The 23,074-nt window shown below is 42.7% G+C and overlaps 1 long non-coding RNA gene across 1 annotated transcript; it reads left to right on the forward strand.

Annotated features, from left to right (window-relative positions):
• The first annotated feature begins 1,358 nt into the window (after window positions 1–1,358).
• On the forward strand, window positions 1,359–22,915 carry LOC130596874 (uncharacterized). Its single transcript, XR_008971628.1, has 4 exons — window positions 1,359–1,942; window positions 2,971–3,309; window positions 13,738–14,030; window positions 22,404–22,915. It is a non-coding gene; the product is annotated as an uncharacterized LOC130596874 (long non-coding RNA).
• Window positions 22,916–23,074: the final 159 nt, after the last annotated feature.

Consider the following 23,074-nt stretch of genomic DNA (forward strand, 5'->3'; position numbering starts at 1 on the left):
GCTTGGAGCAAGCTGCTCTAGTGGAAGGGGTCCCTGCCCGTGGCAGGGGTTGGAGCTGGAGGAGCTTTAAGGCTCCTTCTGACCCAAATCATTCTATGATGTTGCTAAAGCTAGAGTGGTCATGGTTCCCTTGGCTGCCCAAATGGGAGCCCACCCTGTTCGTGGGCTCACACTGAGGAGAAGTCGGGGCTTTACCACAGCTTCCGGGTCACAGCTGTAAAGGCAGGACTCAAAGACAACCAAAATAATCACTGGTTGTGCTGAGGCAGCAGAGCAAGGTCTCAGCCAGAGATGTTACGGACCAGAGAGGAGGGAAAGGGGAATAAGCCACAAAAGACGGCCACAGCCGAGCAGCTTCCCAGGTACTTTTCTGTGAGAAGGGGTGGGGGAATGGCAGTTGCTGAAGAGAAATGAACTGGGCAAGACAACAGGGGTTAAGAGAGGCAAGCATGGCAAGAAACTAAGGTGAAGAGGTGCTAAGGGCAAGAAACTGCTGGAGCCAGCAGTGATCAGTACAAATCCCTGCTGAATGCCCTGTACTGGCGAAGCCTCAGCTGAAAAGCACAGTTATTGCATGGCAGATTGTCGCTGTGCTGGTGGTGTCCACGTTGACTGAGATCTTACGCTTTGTTCCTACCTTTTACTAATACCTTATGGCAGAGATACAGAGGTATCACTTTGGTACTGGTTTCTGCAGTTCATGTCCACAAGGATCTTGCTCCTTCCTTGGGAAAGATGGATTGCAGGTTTTGTGGGTACAGCTTTCCATTCACAGTCAGAGGAACTCCCAGGTTATTTTTGCCACCGCAGCAAAGTCATTCAAAGTGGGTTGTCACTTTGAACAGGTACAAGGTGAGAAAAATGGCAACAATAATGAAGTGAGCTGAGCTCTAACTGTTTACTGCAGCTTAACAGATACACAGAGCGCACACAGTGTGCTTCAACAGCACAGGGGAGCACAATTTATGACGGGAGTAACTGTTCTGTGTTGAGAAAAACTGTATTGTAGCAGGTTGTATCAGCAAAACTGTTTTCTCTGATAGGATCTGTTGTATCCGTGGAATAGTGATGATTTTAAAGCCCTGATGTTGTGCTCAGTGGTAGAAGACAAGTTGCAGCTCAGTATCATACTGGTGCAAGAATAAATCAAACTGATAAAGCACTTTCCCCATGGCTAAAACCTTTTAAAACATCATTTTGGTTTGGGAAACAGCCATGAGCTATAATTGCCATAATAATGAAATAGAGAAATGGGAAGCAAGGATCACATTCCAGGACATGGCTTATTTTTCTGAAACAAAGCAAATAACAAAAATAACACTTTTTCTTCAGGAAGTTGTCTTCCTATTGAGTGTGTTGACTGAATCTGCATTATACTATAGTGAGAAACTCAAATAGTGATACACATTTAAGTATTCAAGGTGCTGCCATTTTACATCATAATCTATAGTTTATTTGCAGTTCTATCCCTACAGAAATTACTCTGCCATCTTGTTATTTTATTCCTTTTATGTTGCACTTTATGAGCAAAGAATTGTCTCTTCATTTAGTTCCAGAAAACACCTTGTGTGTTGAGGAAAACGTTTCTCTTTGGTGTTCCTTGGTTTTTCCTTTGCCGTGAATGTTTAGTGAGTATCAGCTGTTGGGGGGAGGAAGCCACAAAGACAGTTGCTTTGGTTTTTGAATGAAAAAACTTTCTCAGTGATTTTGTTTCCTTCCCGTGACAATTTGTTTTGTTTCCCCCTGGCAAGGTTGTTGTCGTCCTTTGCAGAAGGAGCTTTAGAGGGGACGGTTTGAAAATACATCACTAAAGGTCATTGTGATCGTGGTTTCATTTGAAATAGAAGCTGTGCAGTGTGTACCCTGGCACCTGCAGGACTGGGCAGAACAAGCTTCCTGTGGTGGACCCTACTGACTCCATGAGAGGCTGTGAGCCAAAGGTGTGAGTACAGGATGGAGGCTCAGACAATGTTTTGTATGCATTACCAGATGGAGATGTTTATTCCTCCGTTATGTCTGATTTTCCAAACACAAGTGTATTTTCTCTTCTTTCCAAAGGAACTTAACATAGCCAGTTGCTTTATTCTCTTACACCACAGCATTTAAGAGCACCCTGGGGATGCTATACCTCACATGAATACTGAATTCTTACCTACTTAGTTTCACTGAAAGGCTCAGCAAGGCAAAATAATGAGTTTTAGGAACACCATATTCAGCTGACTTCATGTTTTATCATTGTGGTGTTTTACAGCCAGAGATCCTATGATTCACGGTCACATTCATAGCTTTGTTTTTATTCCTAATGCCAGGTTATGGGCAGCCAGTTGATAGCAGTGGGCAAATGGCAACACAAGGAGATCCTAACTTTATGCTATAGTATTTTGACCATCTTGGCTGGGAGCCCAGCAGGCATTAACCACCATGTACACAACTTCTCAGTGCCCTATGGTTGGCAGCTCATCACCCACAAACTCAATTATTTACTTTCTTCCAGTTCAAGAGAAGAAGAAATGTCATAATCAAGACTCTAAAAAGACTAAAATTACAAACTAGAGCTTGTCGTTTGTTCACAGATACAGCATTAACCCAGTTGCTTTATAGACCTCAGACTTCTATAGAAACCATTCATGTTTCAGCAAAGGCATGATCAGTTCTGTTGATTTTCTATAGCCCAGCTGTAGTGGAGTACATTTTACAGTGACTTCAGTGTGTGCAGCTAAGTTTAGGGGTATTTTGTTACAATGGTGGGTAATAAAACCTCATTTATTTCCCACAAAGCAGTGCTTGATTAAAACAAACCCCAAACATTTATGTATAAAGTGTGTTAGAATATACAGGGGGGAGCTATTTTAGTAAAGCCATGTTAGAAATAAGTTGAATCCTCTAAAAAACATCTAGCTGTTGTTTCTGCTACATGGTTTAAGTACAATCTAAACAAGTGCAGTCAGTCAAATCTTACTCTTTCTGCAGTCTGGTTTTAGGTACAAGATGTAACTGAAATAAACCAAGGTTGAGCCCCACACCATCACTTCAGTGCTGGCAGCTTCCAAGCACAGACAGCTCAACCCTGGCTACTTGCTCAGACTACCCTCGTGTTCGATTTGGACAGTGCTTTCAACCCTGTGAACAAAGGCAATGTGTTTACAAGTTAAGATTTCAAGACAAGTGCTGCCAGCTTTGCTTTAAGAATATCCCCAAAAAGCTGATTGCAAGGATTGAGGAGAGAAACCGAGATAAAACAGGAAGACTGATGCTGAGTGGAAAGTGTCCCAGGGAAGGAGAATCCTGAACTGCTCAGCTATACTGCAGGTACCCCCAGTTTTAGCTTAACAGGAGAAAAAAAAAACCTTCTAATTTGCTTAGTGGGCATTCAAATGATAATGTGTAATGTTGTCCTTGTTGGTAGTCAAATACAGACATCAAATGCTTGTGCCTGGGGATCTTGCGTCCAACAAGCTTTGAGCTCTTCTCTAGAACACCACAGGCAAACAAGTCTCTTCTCTGCTTTTATTGTACAACAGAAGCTCAATTTTAAGGTCTGGAATAATTCTCAGCCAATATGTATTGGATACTTGATTGCATTTGCTTGGGTTTGTACAAGGCTGTTAATCTTATATTCTTTCATTCTTAAAACAGGTATGAAATATCCAGGCTTTAAACCTAAAGTGGAACAAAACAAGCCCCCATAAATCTGCTTCAGAAGAACAAATGTTGCCAGTGGTAACTGAAACCTCAATTATTTTACCGCATATTGTTTTAGCATAAAGATACGTGTAAGGTACAGCATTCACATGCCTGAATTAGCTCTTTCATCTTCCAGGCTTACAAAATACAGAGGTTCCTTCCTTCATTCATAGCAACTGAATTGAAATAGAAGCTCTAGCACAGGAGTGCGTTGGCTCTGTGGGGTGCTACAGGGGGCTATGTCCATGAGGACACCAGTTTAGTGTTCCATCACCTCAGTGTATGCATTTTCTATGTGCTGTGTTCATATCCCTCTCCTGTTATTTGCAGACAAAACAGTGAATGCTTTGTTAATACATGAACAAGTGCTTTGCGCTGACCTAAGTCCAGGTTTGTCTTTCTGTGGCAACTAGAAAATGATTATGTATGTTGAGGTTTCACATGATATGTGTTGTATCCATTACTAGGATCTCATGCTCCAAGTCACTTCAAGAAGAATGCTACTTCAGCTCACTGCTTATGAGCAAGAGCTGTTTCTTTCTACAGGCTTACACAGCAGCTAGTGTAATAGCACTCTGATGTGTTCTGAGGCCTCTAGCCACAATGTTATACAAGTAGTTATGAACAGGCTGCTCAAAGAAGTTGTGGCTGCCCCATGCCTGGCAGTGTTCAAGGCCAGGTTGGACGGGGCTTGGAGCAACCTGCTCCAGTGGAAGGTATCTCTGCCCATGGCAGGGGGTTGGAACTGGATGAGCTTTAAGGTCCTTTCCATCCCAAACCATTCTATGAGTCTATGATTCTATAAAATGCCAACAAGAAGTAAGAGTTTTACACCATGTATGAGGCATGAAATAATAACTCCTCATTCAGATTTTTCTCTATGAAATGGAGAGCGCTGTGTTAAGCATGAATGCTGCCCTGGTTTATCCAGGTGGACTTCACTGCTAACATCAAGAGTGTTGGATTTTGTACGATTTTATTTCTAAAAGTAATGGCACAATTTCAGACAAATGTGAAAAGGATTAATACAAATCCTCCTTGTTCTGATTTATGATGTATTCAGTTTAGACTTCACTCTTGTTTTAGATACACAACAGATGTTTGTGGTTACAATCAGTAACTGGAACATGCAAACTGTTGAGGCTAGAGGTAAGATACATTTAAAGATCAGTGAAGGACATTAGAACCACTTGGGTTCTAGTATTTTAACATGACTTTTTTTTCTGCTAAAAACATACCAACACAGAAATAGCTGATGGTACTGTCATTACAATAACCATCTTTAAGTTTCTGAATTAAACCAGTTGAAGGCACTGAATGGTTCTTGGAGCTACTGTTTTAAGCCATCTGTGGCTTATGGAAAAGGTCACCTCATTTGAATTCAATATGTTATTAAAACCATCAGCACTTCCTTAAAAATAAACAAACAAGTCTCAGATTGTACACCTGAGCTTTCCATCTCAAAAAGGATTTCACTGCTATGGATTTAATACACCCTTGTGGGTTTTGACGTGCTAGAACTATCCAGAATATATGCTTTACAGTCAGACAACAAAGGTATCTTAGACCAGCAGTTCCCCTACCCATGGCAGGGGGATTGGGACTAGATGGTCTTAATGTCCTTTCCAACCCAAACCTTTCTATGATTCTTAAACTTTCTGGATGAACAAACACTGTTCACCTTTTCATATGTCAGAAATCACTGTCAAATGTAACTGAAAACACTCACTTGTGAGCCCTGGCAATGGCTTTGAAGCCTGACCTCTGGGAACACCTGCACTAGGCAAGTAAACCCACAGAATTTATGTAAAACGTGAGTGTTAGAATGACATTCAGCATTAAAGTATTCAGAGAACAGGCCACAGTTTTGGTCAAGCTCTCTCAAAAGAGGTGGATGTTCTGTGGGCATGATTTGGGACTTGGCTCTCGCGTATGTGTAATTTATGTCCTTTCGCACAGAGAATTTAGATCCTTCTGCTTCCCAGAGGAGGAGTTGTGTGATCATCTGTACCTTCATTAACTGGGAGGGTGATGGTGATGGAAAGGTTTTAGTTTTCAGCAGTCTGATCTGACTGGTTTCAGGCCAGCACTACTGCTGGAGCCAGGGAGTGACAAATGTGGTCACAGAGAGGACTCCCCTTCGCTGGCCATGCAGCCCTATGCAGTTTTACAATCCAGAACAGTTTGATGCTGGAAACCCATCTGGCACACAAGGGAGCTTCCCCAGAGCCCTGAGCTCTCCATGGGAAGAAGCATGGAGATTCTCCGTTATTCAGAGAAATCAGTGATCAGCACACCACTGTCCCTTACATAGCCACTGGCCATGAGTGACTTGTGGCCAGCTCCTGTCCTACACGCTGCTGCCTTCAAGCTGAGCTGATAGAAATCACCCTTTGAAGCTTTTGGTTATTTATACTCCAGCAGTGTTGTCTGTTTGGTGTGGAGTAGTGAGGCAGAAAAGCTGCAGCAAAACACATGCTCTGCCTTTGTGTTTGATTGCAACATCTATGAAATTGTGGACTTTCCAGGAATTATGTTAGCACTGCTGCACAGTCTTTGTGGTTTGCCATTGAATACCTGCCCAGCAGCACTGAAGCATTTGAATCTTGTTCCCATTTTCAGTACTTATGAGGAGTTGTTGAACAGTAACATGTATTGCCTTCATACTCTCGTAGAGGACAAAATTTAGTTATCACATGAACTGCTGCCTGACAGGGAACCAGCCCTCTGACAGAGGTGTAGCAAAGGCTTCTGACAGTAAGAGGATCTGTGTGTGGGCTAAAACCCACCGGCATTTTACAGTTGGCATCCAACAGTTCTTGCTGGTTTTTAGCTCATCCTCTCATAACACCACACTGTGGTTATCAGCAACCTATTAAATTCAAGTTTAAGAAATGAAAAGCAATTCTCAGTGCAAATAAACTGTGAAGTATATTTGAAAAGCAATGGAACAATTGCAAATGATGTTTTATGAGCTTTCTTCTAGCAGTAAGTACCACACTAACAGTACAACATTTGGGACACTGGGAATATTTAAGCTTATAGTCTAGCCTAAGGACTGCAGTTAGCTTTAATAAGACTATAAAGTCATTATCCTGAGTACTATTTAACATGGGTTCACTCGACACGTCAGAGACGGACAGTACTTTTAACAACCCATGGATCAGCTTCTCTGGCAGTGTACGCTGCAGTGCTTCCAGGGACTGAACGTGAGCAGGAATTCTCATAAATGCCTTGGGAGTAGGAAGAAAATGTGTTAATCCAGTTAAGTGCTGTGTTGGACATTTCACTTTCAAATAGTAAAGCCTTACCTTAAACACTGTAAAAATCCAGCAACTGTGATAGTGCCAAATTCGTGTTTCTCTCTCTTTTTAAGATGATCTTCTGATGATCTTAAAGGTCTTTTCTAACCTAGTGGATTCTGATTCTATGATTCTTTCATAGGCTAATTTGGTGACATCCTCTACACAACAAATTAGGTGGGAGTAATGCCACAAAAGCACTTAAACAGCCCAGGGAAGCCGCAAACCACCCTCTCTGAAGAGGTTTGAAATGAAATTAGGTTGTAAACTTCCAGGTTTCTCCTTGCAGAACAGACATGATGAGAGAAGGTGCAAGTGAAGGCTAGTGAGAGAGTTGTACTGCAGGGGAGGTTAGCTTTCCTTTGGTGTCGTTTTGGTTTCATTAGCTTCAAGACAAACATGCTTCTAAGTCATCAACAGAGAGAGTGCAGTGGTGACTGTGGGCTTGGGAGGCAGAGGGAGAAGACTGACAGCAAGGAAGCATTTGGCCACAAAAGAAGAGCTGAATGTGAGCTCTGCAGACCTCAGCTCTGTGCAGAGCCTGGTGGAGAAGACAAACCTCAAGCACAGGACAGGACAAAGGCTGAAGAAAGCTGCTTCAGCCTCTGAATGGGATCCTTCTGCTTAAAATATCCCACACAATTCAGCAGCCTGGCTCCTGCCTCCCCTTACCCAGCTCCGGACTCAACTGCAGATTGAATCTCTGCAAATCATTTTACTTCCTTGCACCCATTTTGGTTCTTGCAGTCTGCATCTTCCCAGTTGCTTTGCCAGTTTGAGCATCCCGTCCCCCTGTCCCCTCCCAAAATACAGCCTCTGTAGTTTGCTCCTATAGCTTCTTATAACTTGATTTATTTTTTTTTAAGCTAGCTATTGTTTAATTACTACTTTGAAGTCAATTTAGCAGAAAAAAATTCCCTACTTTAAGGTGGCTTTTTGCATCCCTACCAAGCTATTCAGCAGGGCATTCATCCAGGACACAAAACTGGGCTGAAGCTTTAGTAGTTGAATGGATCACTCCAGTAGAGATTTAATTTCCATGAAATTCCTCCATGAAAATCCACTCACTCCTCTGAGATCTGACAGACAGGCAAAGACCAGCCACTACCTTTGAACCGAGTGATTTTTAAATGCCTCCCACCCTTCTTTGCCCTCATGTAAATATGGATTGCTGAGGCTCAGAGTGCCCTGCTCGATTCTAAACCACTCAGCTCTTCACAGAGTGCAAGAGGGAGGGAAATCCAAGTGAAGCCTGTGACTCCTTCGTGGATAAACTTGGGGGGGTTATGTGAATTAGCCCCAAAGCGATCTGCACCCAGGGCTGTCCTGAGGTGTCCCCGCAAGGAGAGTGGCTTGGCAGTGGGAGCACCCATCACCTCACGTGCCTGCAGAGACCATGCACAGAAACCTGCAGCAAGCCACTGCCTTAGCCAGAGAAGGTCCCTAGCAGCTCCGGACACCTCACCTTGTCACTCCATAGCAGCTCTGGATACCTCACCTTGTTGCTCCATAATGACTGAGGACACATTGCCTTTTTGCCTTGTCCCTCCATAGCAGCTCTGAACACCTCACCTTGTCACTCCGTAACGGCTGCTCCAGACACCAGCCTTGTCAGTCTGTAATGGCTCTGGACACCTCCTTGCTCCATAGCAGCTCTGGATACCTCATCACTGCATAACAGCTCCAGACACCTCTCCTTGACACTCTGTAATGGCTTCAGACATTTTGTTGCTCCATAACAGATCCGGACACCTCACCTTCTTGCCCGTGCATCTCACAGGGATTCCTTCCCCTGGTGTGCTTTAGAAAACCCAAACCATTCTATGTTTCTATGTTTCCTGAAATTCCAGTCACAGTCCATTATCTGCATACAAATATACAGAATCCCACAAGTTTTGCTGGAGAAATAAACTTCTGTAAGAGCTTCAAGGGTATCCCAAAATCCTCATCACTTAAAACTGTATTAAGACATGAATCAAAACCTCCCAGAGTGAAAAATTCAGAGTGCATTATGATCTGAGTTACTCAGGGTTATTTGTTCAGATTTGTTTCAGTGCCCTGAACTGAGGAGATGAAACCCACTCTACCCACTGTTAGAAAGTAACAAATTTTATCTGGATTTACATTAAAATCCCATAAGAACAACTGCATGAGGTGAAATATATTGACAAGGATGATGATAAATGTTAGTCTGTTCCCAGAACTGGATAATCTAATTTAAACTTTTATAAGTAGCATAAACTAGATGTGAACAAGATTTTGGGCAAAGACTTTGTATTTGTGGATGAGAAAAGGTAATAACTAAGTAACTGCAGTAATAATTCAGTTAACCAAAACCAAACCATTGGGCAATAATGAGTTCAGAGATGCTTTATGATTTGTTGAGGTGCTCCTGTATGGTGTGAGTACGAATGAACTGAAATACAAATGCTGCAGAGAGGGTGTCTTCTCCTCTGGTTGCCATATATACTTCTCACTGACATTAGAGGAGGAGCGGTGTAAATCAAAGGCAGTTTGAAGTTCTGAAAGAAAGGGAAAGGGAAAGGGAAGGAAAGAAAGGAAAGGAAAGGAAAGGAAAGGAAAGGAAAAAGGAAAAGGAAAGGAAAAAGGAAAAGGAAAGGAAAAGAAAGGAAAAGGGAAAGTAAAAGTATGCTGAGTTCCAGTGCAGAAAGTGTAATAAATTAAACATTAAATACTAACAGAAAGAGGTGAAGCCACTATTCCTGGAGAGCTCCAGGTGCTCTGTGCAGCTCTGTCCTCTTCTACTGCAGAGGTAAATTATACGAGTTAAAAGCAACCAGTGTGAGTTAGAATGACCTTTGTTACTGGCCACATGGAAGCAGCAGTTCTTCAGCCATGTGCTGATGCCCCCAGCTCTGTAACTGCAAAAGTTCTGGTCACAATCTCAGTCTCTGGGACTGGCAGCCTGTCCTCTCAGGCTTGTCCTAAAAATGGGCTTTCTTACATGATGTGTATTATACCTCTGAGCTACACTGTACAGTACTTACTTGATTTATCTTAATGAGGACTAAAAAAGCTTTAAGGTCCCTTTCCAGCCCAAACCAACCGGTGATTCTGTGATTCTATATCATGGGACTGTGTGACACATTATTGTGTTTCAGCATTTATGTAGCCAAGGATCTAATGAACACTGTGATAGAATGGAGCCCCTCCAACTTTCATCAAGCAGTGAGCGATTGGTCTGTGTTGAGCAAAAGCCAAACCTGCGTTCATTGGAATGTGCTTTCCCTCTCAATTCTTTCAGCTTCTTTTCTTGTATTAAATGGAAGTGCCAAATGAAGCAGAAATTAACCACTCTTAGTCTTTTTATTCTGATATTATCTTCTGCTTGTTTTATGGGATCCTACTTGGAATAATCCTTCAGGCTACTGAAGATTCAGGGCTGAGATGGACACATGGACAGGGCAAGTCAAATTTAGGAAAACCCTGTGGTCAAACAAGATGAGATGTTTGGTAGCAACCACTCACTGCTGCTTCATTAGAAGTTAAATCCTCACTCGCTAAATGTCATAGTCATCAACTGCACAGAAAATTATCGTGCTGTGTGACCGTGATCCTTACACTGAACCAGAGAAAATAGATCTAATATTAAATATCAGTGACTGATGCCAATCTATTGGTGGCTCACCAGTCTGGCATTAGATATAGCCAATATGTGAGCACTGCAACAGCTGATAGATAAATAGGTTTAACTGGTATATTAGAATTCTGGTATATTAGAAATACCTTCCATTTCCGAGGTAACAGGATGTCTGAACAGTAAGGATGAAGTTGTCTTCTGGACGTGGAATACTTCACAGAGTCTGTTCTTTCCAGGTGCCCTCCTTTTGCTCTTAGAAAAATCAGCATCCCACCTTGAGAATGCAGGGCTGAATTCCTTGAAAGGAGAGGGAGTGTAAGGGATCCATAAAATATCTTTAAAGCACTCTCTCATCTTGTTTTTCAGGGAAGATTTCGAAGACTTTGGCATACATTTCAGTACAAACCCCATTCCTTTACAAACTGCAGTGTTTATAGTGGGAAATGTATCCTGCTCTTTCTGTAAGCAAAATGTCTTTATCTTGTCCTTTCCTAAAAATTTTGTCTTTTCAAAAAGACTAAATTTTGTCTTTCTTGTCTTTCCCTAAAAAGAAGGAAAAAGAGAACTCTCTGCCTGCCTAGTGGGAATTTGGCTAAAAAAGGAAGATGGGCACATGCAGCAGTCCACTGACAAGTGCCATGAAGCTGTTCCAAATTAGACTGTTCCAGGTTTCTCACACATAATATCCTGTTTTTCATTAGGAAACTAAACTGAGCAACAGTTGCTCAGAGATGGCACACTTTTCATGGAACAGTTTACTTTACCTTGGTAAATATCTTTCTCTCTTTAAAGACTGTGTTCAGCCTTACTCCTAAAGCAGGGAAGAGTCTGACACAGCACCGCAGGCTCCCGGGCATCAATAAATAAATCAGGTGTCTTCTCCCAGGCTCCAGTATCAGTAAGCAACATTCCGCTCTTCCAGCCGGATGTAGCCTCGTGTTTGATCCCCTCCCCACCCCTCGCAGCCCTGCTCCGGCACTTCCACTTTCCTCCACCCAGTAGCTGCTATTGCTCTTGCTGGGACCTTGCAAACTGCATTAGGCTCCTTAAATGTGCATGTAGAGGGGAGAGCACCATCTGCTTTCTTCTTTTACAGTCCTGACTTTATCCAGGGCAGGATACCATCAAGCCACAAATTCCCAAGCCTTGAAATTGAGGCTGCATCTCATCTTAAAGAGCTGTCTTGTATCATACACATACATAAAACCTGAAACTATGATCGGAACATGCTGTGGGGATGTTCAACGGCTAGACTATTGCAAATAACACAATGCATTTAGTGTTTGCACACTGAAGCACACAGAGTTAAGAACTGTGCGTATTTCTTTCATGAAAAATTTTGGCTATTAAATTTCCTGCCACAAATTCAGTTTTCATGAGTCTTTTGGAAAAAGCAGAGGGTCCTGAAGAACCATGATTTAGCTGGAACAGTAGATAATGATTTGTTAGTGTTTCTCAGCAAAATTACATCGTAAAGCCCATTTAAAAAAAGGAAATTAATTAAACCAATTCTAATTATAGATATTAAAATAACACTGGAATTTTGTTGCTTGGCGATCATTTTAGGAGATATTCTGGGATTACTTCTGTGACTTTACGAATATATATTTAATTTTGGGATATTTTAAAAGTGTCTTTAATGGTATCTTCTCTCTGGAATTGCAATCTTAACTGTAATTAAACAAAGCATGCAGCTTAAATTCTGCCACAAAACCCACCCTCCATGCCTTAACCAACTCTCAGGTCCTTTAACTGCCTTTTTATACTGAATTTTAGGCGAGGAGGAACAAAAGGATGCACTTTTCACGACCCTGGAACCCTGTGACCACTGGGAAATCAAAAGGGTGGTGACACGAAGGAAAACTATTGTCCACAAAAATAAGCTCTTCAAGGGGCACCAGGAATGCACAATAAAATCCCAGTTTCCTTTGTGCAGCTGTTTGTGCCTATGGCTTGCATCAGCCGAAGCTCAAGAAAAGATCTAAACTAAAAAGGAATCCTGGTTTCTAAGAAAATTCCATATTCTCTAAAAACCACCCCTATGTGAAATAGAAGCTTTTAAGAATTCATCATCTCTTTACAAATGAAATATGTAACCCCGAGGTGATGAAAATCCTTCAGCTGCTCTGTGGGAATCGGAGAGGGAGATTTTAAAAGTGATCCCAGCAAATAGGAGCAGATGGGAAAAGAAACTGATTTGTCAGGATTTAGTGCATTTGTTGCTTTCTAACTTTATCGCTACTAGAACGTAGCAGCGTGTAAGAGCCTAATTGGGGAATCAGCTCTACTTTGACCTGAAAACGTTTCAAGTAAAAAGACAAAAAGTAAAAGAGCTCTGCTCCTAAATTCTTAATTAAGCAAAGCTGCTGTTGAGGCTCGGAGCCCTTTTGCCACCGAAGGCTGCAAAACATGGGGAAATCACAAATAGAAGCTAAAGAGAAATAAAATGAAGTGTGAGCCTTGTGTTTCAGTCTCTGAAATAATCTGTTGTGTCAGAAATCGTTACACAAAATTTAAGCAAGTTCTTCTTGTTGAAGTCTCTTCCAAAGACTTTTTCTAATTTGACTTGAAGTCAGTGAAGGGAAAAAAATTCCATTGACTTTAATCAGCTTTGTATCAGGGAATCGCCTGGTCATTTGGGCAAAACATTGTCATTGCATTTTCCTCTAATAAAATCAGCTCCTAAAACTGGGCGCAGGTAAAATACAGACTTAGCACACTTCTGTGTGTGTGTAAATGTTACTGAGAGATCTGCAGAGTTAAAGTGCTGGGCTAATGGAGCCAGGTCGGAAAAAGCAAAAGGGAAATCAACTGATTTTTCTCATTTCTTGTTAAAGACTTTAAAGAAAATTAAGCAAAAGCATATTTAGAGGGAAAAAAAAATATGCAGTTCAAAAAGGTGCATCTTTAACAGCTACATTTTTATCAGGAAAGTGGAGAAGTATTTATTTGGGTGAAGATGATTTTAAATTGTGTAATTTAGCAATTAAACTGATGGTGAGAATTTATTTTTGGGGTTGATGCTAACGGCGCTGATACATTTCATGTTGCAACTGTTGGTCACCTCTGCAGAAATATATAATCACAATTAAACTGTCCCCAAAGCGACCATTTTGGAGTTCCTAATGCATGTGCTCTTTTTGGTTGTAGATTTTGTAGTGGGAATAGATGATACCACACTGCTAAAAGGGATTATGCAAAAGCTGGCCGGAGCAGCAGGACAAAAGCCGCAGCCTAACAGGCGTGCTCACAACTTCGTCAAAAGCCCAAAGCTACAAGCGACCTCTCGAGCCCTGAGGCACCTCATGCAGCTACAACATGCTGAAGATAAACTGTGCTTATTCCTAGGCATGTTTTCGAGCAGTTTGTGAAGTGATTTAATATATTTCCTACAAAGCAGAGAAGAAATTTCTACGGAATTCTGTGTAATCTTGTACTGAAAGGTAAAGTGAAAGGATTGAAGCGCTCTTAAAGGTTGATGTATTTTTTTTCCACATTTAATCAAAACTTGATGTTACAGAGGGTGAAAGAAGATTGCAAACACAGAGGGGGAAATTTATACTAGAATTCACCTTATTCTCACTGAATCTTCAGTTTTCAGAGAGTTTTGTGCTTTCTGGTGAGTACAGAGAGGAGCTATTTACCTTCTAAACAAGGAAAGCACCCTCACAAAATGCAGTGAGGCCACAAGCCAGAGCATCCATCAATGTATTTTAATGCAGCCACTCCTCAGAAGGAATGGGAGAGAATAGGATCTAAAAAAATGAATAGCTCAGAAAGGAAAGGAAAGGAAAGGAAGGGAAAGGAAAGGAAAGGAAAGGAAAGGAAAGGAAAGGAAAGGAAAGGAAAGGAAAGGAAAGGAAAGGAAAGGAAAGCTAAACCAAAATAAACAACCCAGAAAGGCACATTGTTTTAATGCTTTATATTGCATTATGTGTGAGGTACAATCTCGCTGATACATTGCATGTTTAAATTACAGAGGTTCACGTGGAAAATTCTGCTTCAGAATCTACATTTCACTTTTATATGTGATAAATTAGCAAGCACATACCTACTGAGCATACTATTGTAATCTGCCTTTAAACCTTACCTCTTCCAAATTCCACATTTCTTTTTAAGCAAAACAGCCAAAATCTAGTGCAGGGGTACATGGCAGAAAATACACTTTAAGTCACTGAACAGAGATCTTCTTGCTGCCTTTTTATACAAAATTCTGGGTCCCTTCTAACAAAAGGATGCACTTTGCACGACCTTGAGAGCCTGTGACCATTGGGAAATCAAAAGGGTAGTGACACTAAGGAAAACTATTGTCCAGAAAAATAAGCCTCTCCAAGGGGCACCAAGAATCCACAATAAAATCCCTGTTTCCAAGAAAATTCAGGCATTTCCATCAAAAAAGACTGGTAAGATAAATAGAATGTCCTCATAAGCCACAGATTCTTAATAATACAAAATGTCTAAGTCCAGGGTAAACAAAGCCCCAGTGAAAACCAACATCTACGAACTCAGGCTTCTCAAGACCTGGGTCGTGACCCAGCGCCGTGCCACGAGGTACCGCAAAAGCATTTCTGAGCTGAAATGGCGTGGACTTGGCTTTGCATAAAACACATTGCAGCCGGAGTTTCACTCGTGGGCAGAGCTCAGGAACTCCTACAACCATCCTCTTGCTGACAGATATGATTTGGGTGTTAAGAATTATTGCTGCCATGCTTTTTTGGTGTTTCAGCTTAGATGAGAGCACACGGTGGTCTGGAGGAGACCCCAGCGGGCTGGGTGCTTTGTGGTTGTCAGCCCTTCAATTTTGAGCACTTTTTTGTTTTAATCCCAAGTTTTTCAATGAATCTGTTTGGAAACTTCAAAAGAAAAAGAACAGTAAATTTCTTTTGCTCTACATTTTGCATTTTGCTTTATAATTCTGTGTTAACACTTAATTTTTCAGCTCCTTTTCTTGGACTTGATTCTCTTCAGTTTCTTCTGATTTTTGCATCCCCCACTGCATGGGAGAAAACGTAATTGTGGTAGATTCAGTGTGGTGTTTTGTGAGCAAAAAGTGTAGCGATGAGGGTGAAGTCATTTGAAGAACGCCTGGGTTTTGCTTGAGCCCTACCTGCGGTATTAAACTCCCCTTTTTCGGTCTCAGTCCTGTAGGAGGCAGAAGTTAACAAATCTTTCGCCATTTGATGTGCTGAAATGCCATGTTTGTGCTAGTCTGTACTGGCAAGCACAGATTGATCAGGGGAGTTTATACGTATCAGTATCTTTAGTTGACGTGTACTTTTTAAAGGCTCATCCTGCAAATACCTACGTGGATGAGTAACTTTACTCACCTAAATAAAGTGTTTAGGTGTTTGCAGAACTGGCTTATGTATTTCCATGAAAATCTAAAGAAAATAATGGGTGTTTTTTCTCTGAGAGTTAACAAAAAGGCAGATGGAATAGGAGGGCTTGGGAACTAGGGGACTGATTTATCCACTCAGTTTAGTATGAATTCTTCAGGGTTCCTGCCTCCAAGAATTCCTACCCGTTGGCTTTGATTTTCACTTTTATCCTTGGGAAAACTGGTGGGAAATGTTACGAAAGGTACAACATGACGAGTTTCCAGAGCTGAGTCACAATAAGCGGAATGTTTTCCCTCGTTTTTGCAAAGCTGACAATGCTGCCATGTAAACTGCGAATGTGCCTCAGCTGGTTGCATATGGCTCATGTTTAACCAGAAAATAATGAAGTGTAATGACCTGCACAGTAACCTCTTTCTTAAACATTAACTTGGTGTCTTGAGATAGTTGATTTACATGAAAAAATGCTTTTTGTGCACATCAGTTCCATGTTCTGTTTGGGTTGATGAACTTACACCGCAGAAGCGTTGCTTTTAAAACAGACTTTATAGGTTAATTTATACAGTAGGAGTAAATATGCATACGGGGGAAGGAGGTGTCTTCCCAGAACTGATAACTGCTAAGTTCTAGGAAAAGACAAAGACAAAAGGGATGATATTTTGCAGATCCAATGGGGCAGGGACGGGTCTCAGCCCCTCCTGCTCGAAGGCAAAGGGGAGGCAGCAGTGGGCACTGCATCTGCTGCCAGATCACTGTGGCTTCAAGCCAGTCTTCTCAGCTGGGCAGAGGAGCTTTTGCTGCTGTGCGGGATCCCAGACAGGCATCGGATCCTGGACTGCCATTAGGCTCTGGAATACGACTGGATTCTGGACTTCCATCAGGCTCTGGAATGCCATCAGGTTCTGAACTGCCCTCAGTGCTGGACTGCCATCAGTCAGGTTCTGGATTGCCATCGGACCCCGGACTGCTGTCGCCACAGCAGAGACGCTGCTGCACATCCTTGCTACCAGCAGCCCACAGTTGCAGCCACTTCCCGGCACCTGGACCCCAGGCTCGGGGGGTCTTTTCAGCCTCTGGCCTCACCGCCAATGTCCTGAGCTCTTCTCCTGTTATTAAGGCGAGCGGGTATTTTTCGGGGTTTGGGGATACTTGTCTTTTCTTCCTTAGCGCTGTACTTCAACCTGCTTGCAGCTTGGGGGCAGAGCCACACTGGCTGCTGCTGGCAGCGAGGAAAAGCCGCTTTGTGGAGGTTTTCGCAGCTGGGACGGGCTCTGGAGGGGAAATTCCACCCCCTTACCTCGGTTAGACATTGAGTTACCGCGCTCGGATGCAAGAGTTTCCCTCCTAGAAAAGAAAGTATTTTTGCCCCGAAACCCCCATCTCTGCATCTCTTGTGTGAGCTCCCGTGCGCATCCATCCTCAGCCTTACTTCCAGGCTGGACTGGATCTGTGGACTTTATTACTCAAAGCAAGCACGCTTTCCCCACTGTGCTGAGATAAATTACACGTTCTCCCTCATGCTGAGGTGTGTTTACCTCCTGTCACGTTATTCTTCTCCAGCAGAACATTCTGAGCACGGCATAACAGCATCGTTCTTTAAAGTATGCAGAAGTGTGTTAAACTACTGTTAATGTATTTTATCTCCTCAGTAGGGACCTGGAGCATGCCCAACACATGCACTGGGAAAAAAAAAAAGCATTGCTTCGGGATGAGGGTGAGATTCTGTGTTATGCCTCCAGCCATAGCTCTGGGTACACAGAGCAGGTTTAAGCTGGTTTTATGCCCTTCTAATCCTGAGCTGCTCTGCGGGCTGGAGCAGACATCCTGGTGTTGTCTGCCTGAGGTGTCCATGTGTTTTAACTGCCCTGTAAACCCAGCTCTTCCCCGAGTTTCTGAAATGCTCCTGTGAGAGGGAAAGCTGCTCTGAGCTGGACCTTCTAGCGCTGCCCAGCTCCTGCACAACTGTTTGGGAGGGAAAGCACCAAAGGGCAACTTTGACAAGCTGCATAATGAAATGCCTCCCCCAAATGGATGTAAAAACCACTTCACGTTGCCCTGCTCCGAGGAGCTCAGCCTAACAGCCAAGATTTTGAATTTAATGGCTGCATACATTGGTTCCTGTCTAGGACATCTGCTTCTGTGCAGCTGATGCTCTTGAAGCCACACTGATCATCGGTGCTCTTGAAGCACAACCTGATGCTGCAGAGAAGAGGGCCTCGGGGATTCTCTGGGTGCTGGTGCGACCTGATGAAGGATGAACATCCTGCCAGTTGCAGGTGGGGTTATGGAGCCTGCCCCATAACGTTTTGTACATTTAACAGGCAAACCTGGGAGCTCCTGCCTGCAAACAGAGAAGAATCCTGGTGTTTCCTACCACATCCAACTGTAGGAGTTCAGCGTTGGGGACCAGCTGTTTTTTTGGCTGTGCATGATGTTGTAGGCACAACTATCCATTCCTCTACCTCCTTTTAGAGGCCACCTGTCAGAAACAATGCCCAAAGTGTCCTGCAGAGTGTATGACAAACTGGTAACAGGGGAACATTGGTCAACAGGGGAAAGGTAAAAGTGTTCCTTTACCTGAGAAGGAACATTTGGACAAAGAGGAGCGTACAGACCATGTGTTGCAATGGAAACATGAGGACGAGCTCTGGGGCTCCGGGTCTTCTCATCAGGTCCTTACATAGAACACTGATAATACCTATAGGCTGCAGAGAACAGTGTGGGCAATACTGTACTGCATCCTGCAGTAACAGAGCTCAACAAATGATGAATTTTCCATGTCACCTGTGGCCAAACAGTAAGTGATTGACTCATTTCTCAGATGTCACGTGCTGTAAGGGAAGTGTATTTTGGAGGGAGATGTCTTATCTAGAAATGACTTGAGCATATTCTTAAATTTACACAGCGAAGACATTTACTCAAGTCCTGTTTGTTCCACTGACTCAAAGGAGAAGTGTCCATACAGAGCTCTGCAGGACGGGGATCGAAGGCTTCCCTGCCCTTGCACATACGGACTGGGCTGGCAAATCAGCAGGATCCCTCATCTCCGCATTACCCAGGATGTACCTAAAACGTCTGTAGGTTGCCTTTGCAATGTGTTTCGAGGGAAATACTGCTGCTCTGCAAGACAGAGCTTTCAGTTTGCAAACCTATACACCCTCATTTAAGCTACTCACACAGCTTTAAGGGCTTAAGCACATATTTGGATATGCAGCTTATCCAAAAACGAAGGTTTACACAAAATTGAGGCAGTTCACAACATACTGTGATTGCCAGCCGGGGGGAAAGGAAATCTGGTCAGCAATGTGACAAAAGGGGAAGTTGCTTTCTGTTACAACACTGAAAAGTGTCCTTCGTAATCAGTGTGCATGCATTTGTTGAAATGCCATGTAATACATACAGGTAAGAACACTTATCAAAATGCCAGTAATATTTGGCAAAACGGGAAACCTGTCTGTGGGAAGAATGTGGACGTTTGCACTGAAGCAGGGAAGTTGTAACACAACGAAAACCTGATGAGAAAGGCAAATAGCAAAGCACGGAGACTGTAAGGAAGGAATTTGGGACAGGTACAATCCATGATCGCAGTGAAACGGCAGAGGGATGTGTAGTGTGCATGAAGACGTGTCTAACAAGACAGCTTATCTATAGAGAATCTGAAAGGGAAAATACATGTTTATATGGGAAATGTCTCCACTACAGGAGTTCAGCATCATATAGGGCCCTATCCTGTGAACAAAACATGGTCATATAGGAGGCAAGTAGCTGCCTTTTCAATTAGCTTACATTCAAAGTTCAGGATTTAACTCACCCCAAAATGGAAAGCAATAAAAGGAATCAGGACTGTGAACGGATGAGTTCATTTAACTTCCCATGATGTGAATGGATGTAGAAGCAACTTGCAAGATCAAACCCTCTAGAAACTGCATAAAGGAGCTGCAGAGAAATTTCATTTCAGTACACTAGAAAACAACATAAATCCAAAAGAAATGAAAAGGACTGGGAAGCTAAAAGCCAAGGTTAGCACATTTACACAGCTCCAAACTGAACGAACTATGAGAAAGAGCTTCTGTTCTTGGCATTTTGTTGTAATAAAAATGTTTATAATAAATTGTCTTTAAAAGACAGGTTTGAGATATTAGTGTTATTAGTTATGAGGTATTATAGTTATACTAGTGCTATTAGTGTATAGTTATAGATATACAGCACATCAGGGATACAGCACGTTACATTATTTATCACAGCAATCGATACTGTGATAAAACTATTAAAATTAGCCATGAAGTCCATGCCCTTAGCATACATTCGTTTCTCATTTTCGATGTGAATTGGTCTTATTTCAGGGAGGATTTGGTGTGTTTATAGGCATGTTTTGCAGAACAAAATGAAAGGTAACAGCTTATTCATATCATGTATTTCTATATTCAATAGTTTCATGAGTAAATTAAATAGAAATTACAAGGTGAAAGGCAGTTTCAAATGTTTTACTAACACAGTGTCAAAAATGTGAAGTCTTTTGTAACAAACCCTCTATTATCAGTCATTTTTTTGTAGGGAATTATGAATACATAGCAATTATTCAGAAAACTTAAATCTTTCATTGACATTAAGGGAACAATCACATTGTAATCTTAAGAATATTTCTTTTTATTCTGTCATAAGAGGAAATAATTTTCCCTGTACATGTTCTTCAGCTGAATGCTTTAAAACAAAGGCAGCTCAGCAGCAGATGACAGATAACCCAGAGTTAGGTGGAAACCCCAAAGCGTGCAGGAGGCAAACGGAGACACATTTTTAAGGAGCCCCAAAGATCTACCCAAGCAGTGACTGTGAGCATTCACAGGAGAAGTGATCAGCCTCTGCAGGACCAGAACAACTGCAGCTAACGATGACAGCATTTCCTCTTAAATATTCCTTTGCATTTTGTGTTTCTTTTTAAGGTGACCTGATCTCTCCGAACGTTTTCTTCCAGAAGTACAAAACATGGGGTGTGAAAGGCTCCAGACCTGGCTGTAAAACAGGGCTTTGGACACTGATTTCATGCTGCTGTTCTGCACGCTTAGCAGAAGACCTCCTTAAGACTTCCAACTCTTCCCAGAGTTTTGAGAAACAAGTCAGATCTGACAGAAATCTCCCCATGAAGCAACCGATGCGCAGCTTGGGATAGTTTGATCTGAAGGAGTAATTCTCTGTGTCACAAAGATAAACCCCTCATACTTGTTCCTGATTTTAATTCCTTTTATGCATCCGGATAGTCCAGCACAATTCACTGTGGTGGAAAAGGTCAGACAATAGGTCTGATTCCTGAGGGAAACAGGAGTGGAAGAGACAGTCCAGGGCAATCCTTGGACATAGCTGTTGGCTTATGAATGAATCAGTAACCAAGAAGAGACAGAACAGAATTATCTGCAGCACTGAAACGTGCAATGAAGGAAACAGAAATACCTCCTTGCCATGTTCGCATGCACATAATCCCAGTACAGATAAAAATTACCCAATTTCTGCGTTTCTGGCACAAGAAAAGAGCTTTTTAATTTCACAACAAATTCGGAAAGTGATCCTCAGGAAAGCACACTTTCTGGGCTGTATCTCTGTGTGGGGATCACACCTCCCTTTAGTCTAACTACCGATGCTCCTAACCTGCAACCAAACCTCCCCACAGCGAGTACCGTGCTTTACAAGCACCACCTTACAACCCATAAATCACTTGTGTGCGACCAGGCCATCCCCACACGCAGAGCTCCCGCGGGAGGAACGCCTGAGCTCTGCAGTGCCCTGGCAGAGATGAAGAAAGGCCCCGGTGCTTCTTCCTTCGAGCACTCCTTTTCTGAACAGCTGATGTATTCGCAGACACCCCCCCCCCCCCCGAACTCCCGAGATGCACAAAAATACAAGTCAAAGGTCAGCAGGAGGATGTAAAAATACCATTTAATCTTATCTGTGCCACGCTTCATGTGGACTTATTTCACCATCTTCAGCTCTCTTTGTTGAAAGACTCATTTATTTCTGCACTGACAGAGAAGAGGGGATCCGTTTGCAGCATGTGTTGAGGCAAAGCTCCTCCGCTCACTTTATTCGCCTGTAAGATTTGGGTAACACTCAGTATAGAACTTTTTATGTCAAATAATAACAACGTAATACAAAAGGATTCTTCTCTCATACAAAGAAGACAGTTTTCTAGAACTTGTGTCACATTTAGTGCTCATTTGCTACAAGTTCTAACAAGTTTTGTTTCACAGTTAGCCATGAAGTTATCTTTTACTTCGGGATGTTTTCTATCCTGTTGTGCGTGTATGAGTTACCAAGATGCTTTTGTATTTCTCATTCCTGTGTCAATTCCCTATACCGTTTCTGCAGGGGGATTGATAACAAACTTACACACCCATGCTAAGTTATTCATTTAAACGTTGACCATTTTGCTCTCTTTTAGCATTCGCACTAAATTGCTGGATTCACGTTGAGCGTTTTGCTCTCTTTCAGGCACCTCAGAAAGGCACCAGGAGAAAACCCCAATTCTGACTGTCCCTGCATCCTCCATTACAGAAGCCCTCTGCGCAGCTCCCAACCCGGAGTCAGTAAATCCCGTATCTACGCCAGGCGTTACAACATGAAGTTTGCGGAGCACAACCCGGCCGCGCATTCCCACTGATAATGAAGAAACAAATTGGAGCTTCTGGAACAAATCCTAAGCCAGGCTCGGACATGGGTCTGCCCGCGGAGAGCCCTCCCGTCCTGCTCCGGGAGCGCTTTGTTTTAGGCCTCACACACACACAACGCGCGGGGAGGAAAGTCGGGGAGCTCGGCACAACTCGCCCTTCAAACCTGACAGAACTTGGCTGGGGAGTGTGAAAGAAGAAATTAAACAGTAGTAAATACAGGCGGGACAAAAGCCCTTTTCTCGTTGTGTAACGAACGCAATACTGATAGATTACTGCTCGGTTTCCATGGGGACCTTTTTGTTCTAACTCCAGATACCGATGATTAGGGTTAAACGAGGCACTTCACAGTGGTGGTTTTTTTTTTCCACGAACTGAAGAGAGTGAACTGGAGGAAAGTGCGGCAAAACTTCGTTATCGATCGCTTTGGTGATCGCTGGTATTAGTTTTAACGATGATGCCTGCTAATCCCTGCGGAAGGCGCCTGCTCCCAGG

The sequence above is a fragment of the Pezoporus wallicus genome, unplaced genomic scaffold (assembly GCF_028554395.1).
Source record: "Pezoporus wallicus isolate ANWC-B61680 ecotype Strahan unplaced genomic scaffold, APGP_CSIRO_Pwel_v1 contig_6217, whole genome shotgun sequence".
Classification (NCBI taxonomy): domain Eukaryota; kingdom Metazoa; phylum Chordata; class Aves; order Psittaciformes; family Psittacidae; genus Pezoporus; species Pezoporus wallicus.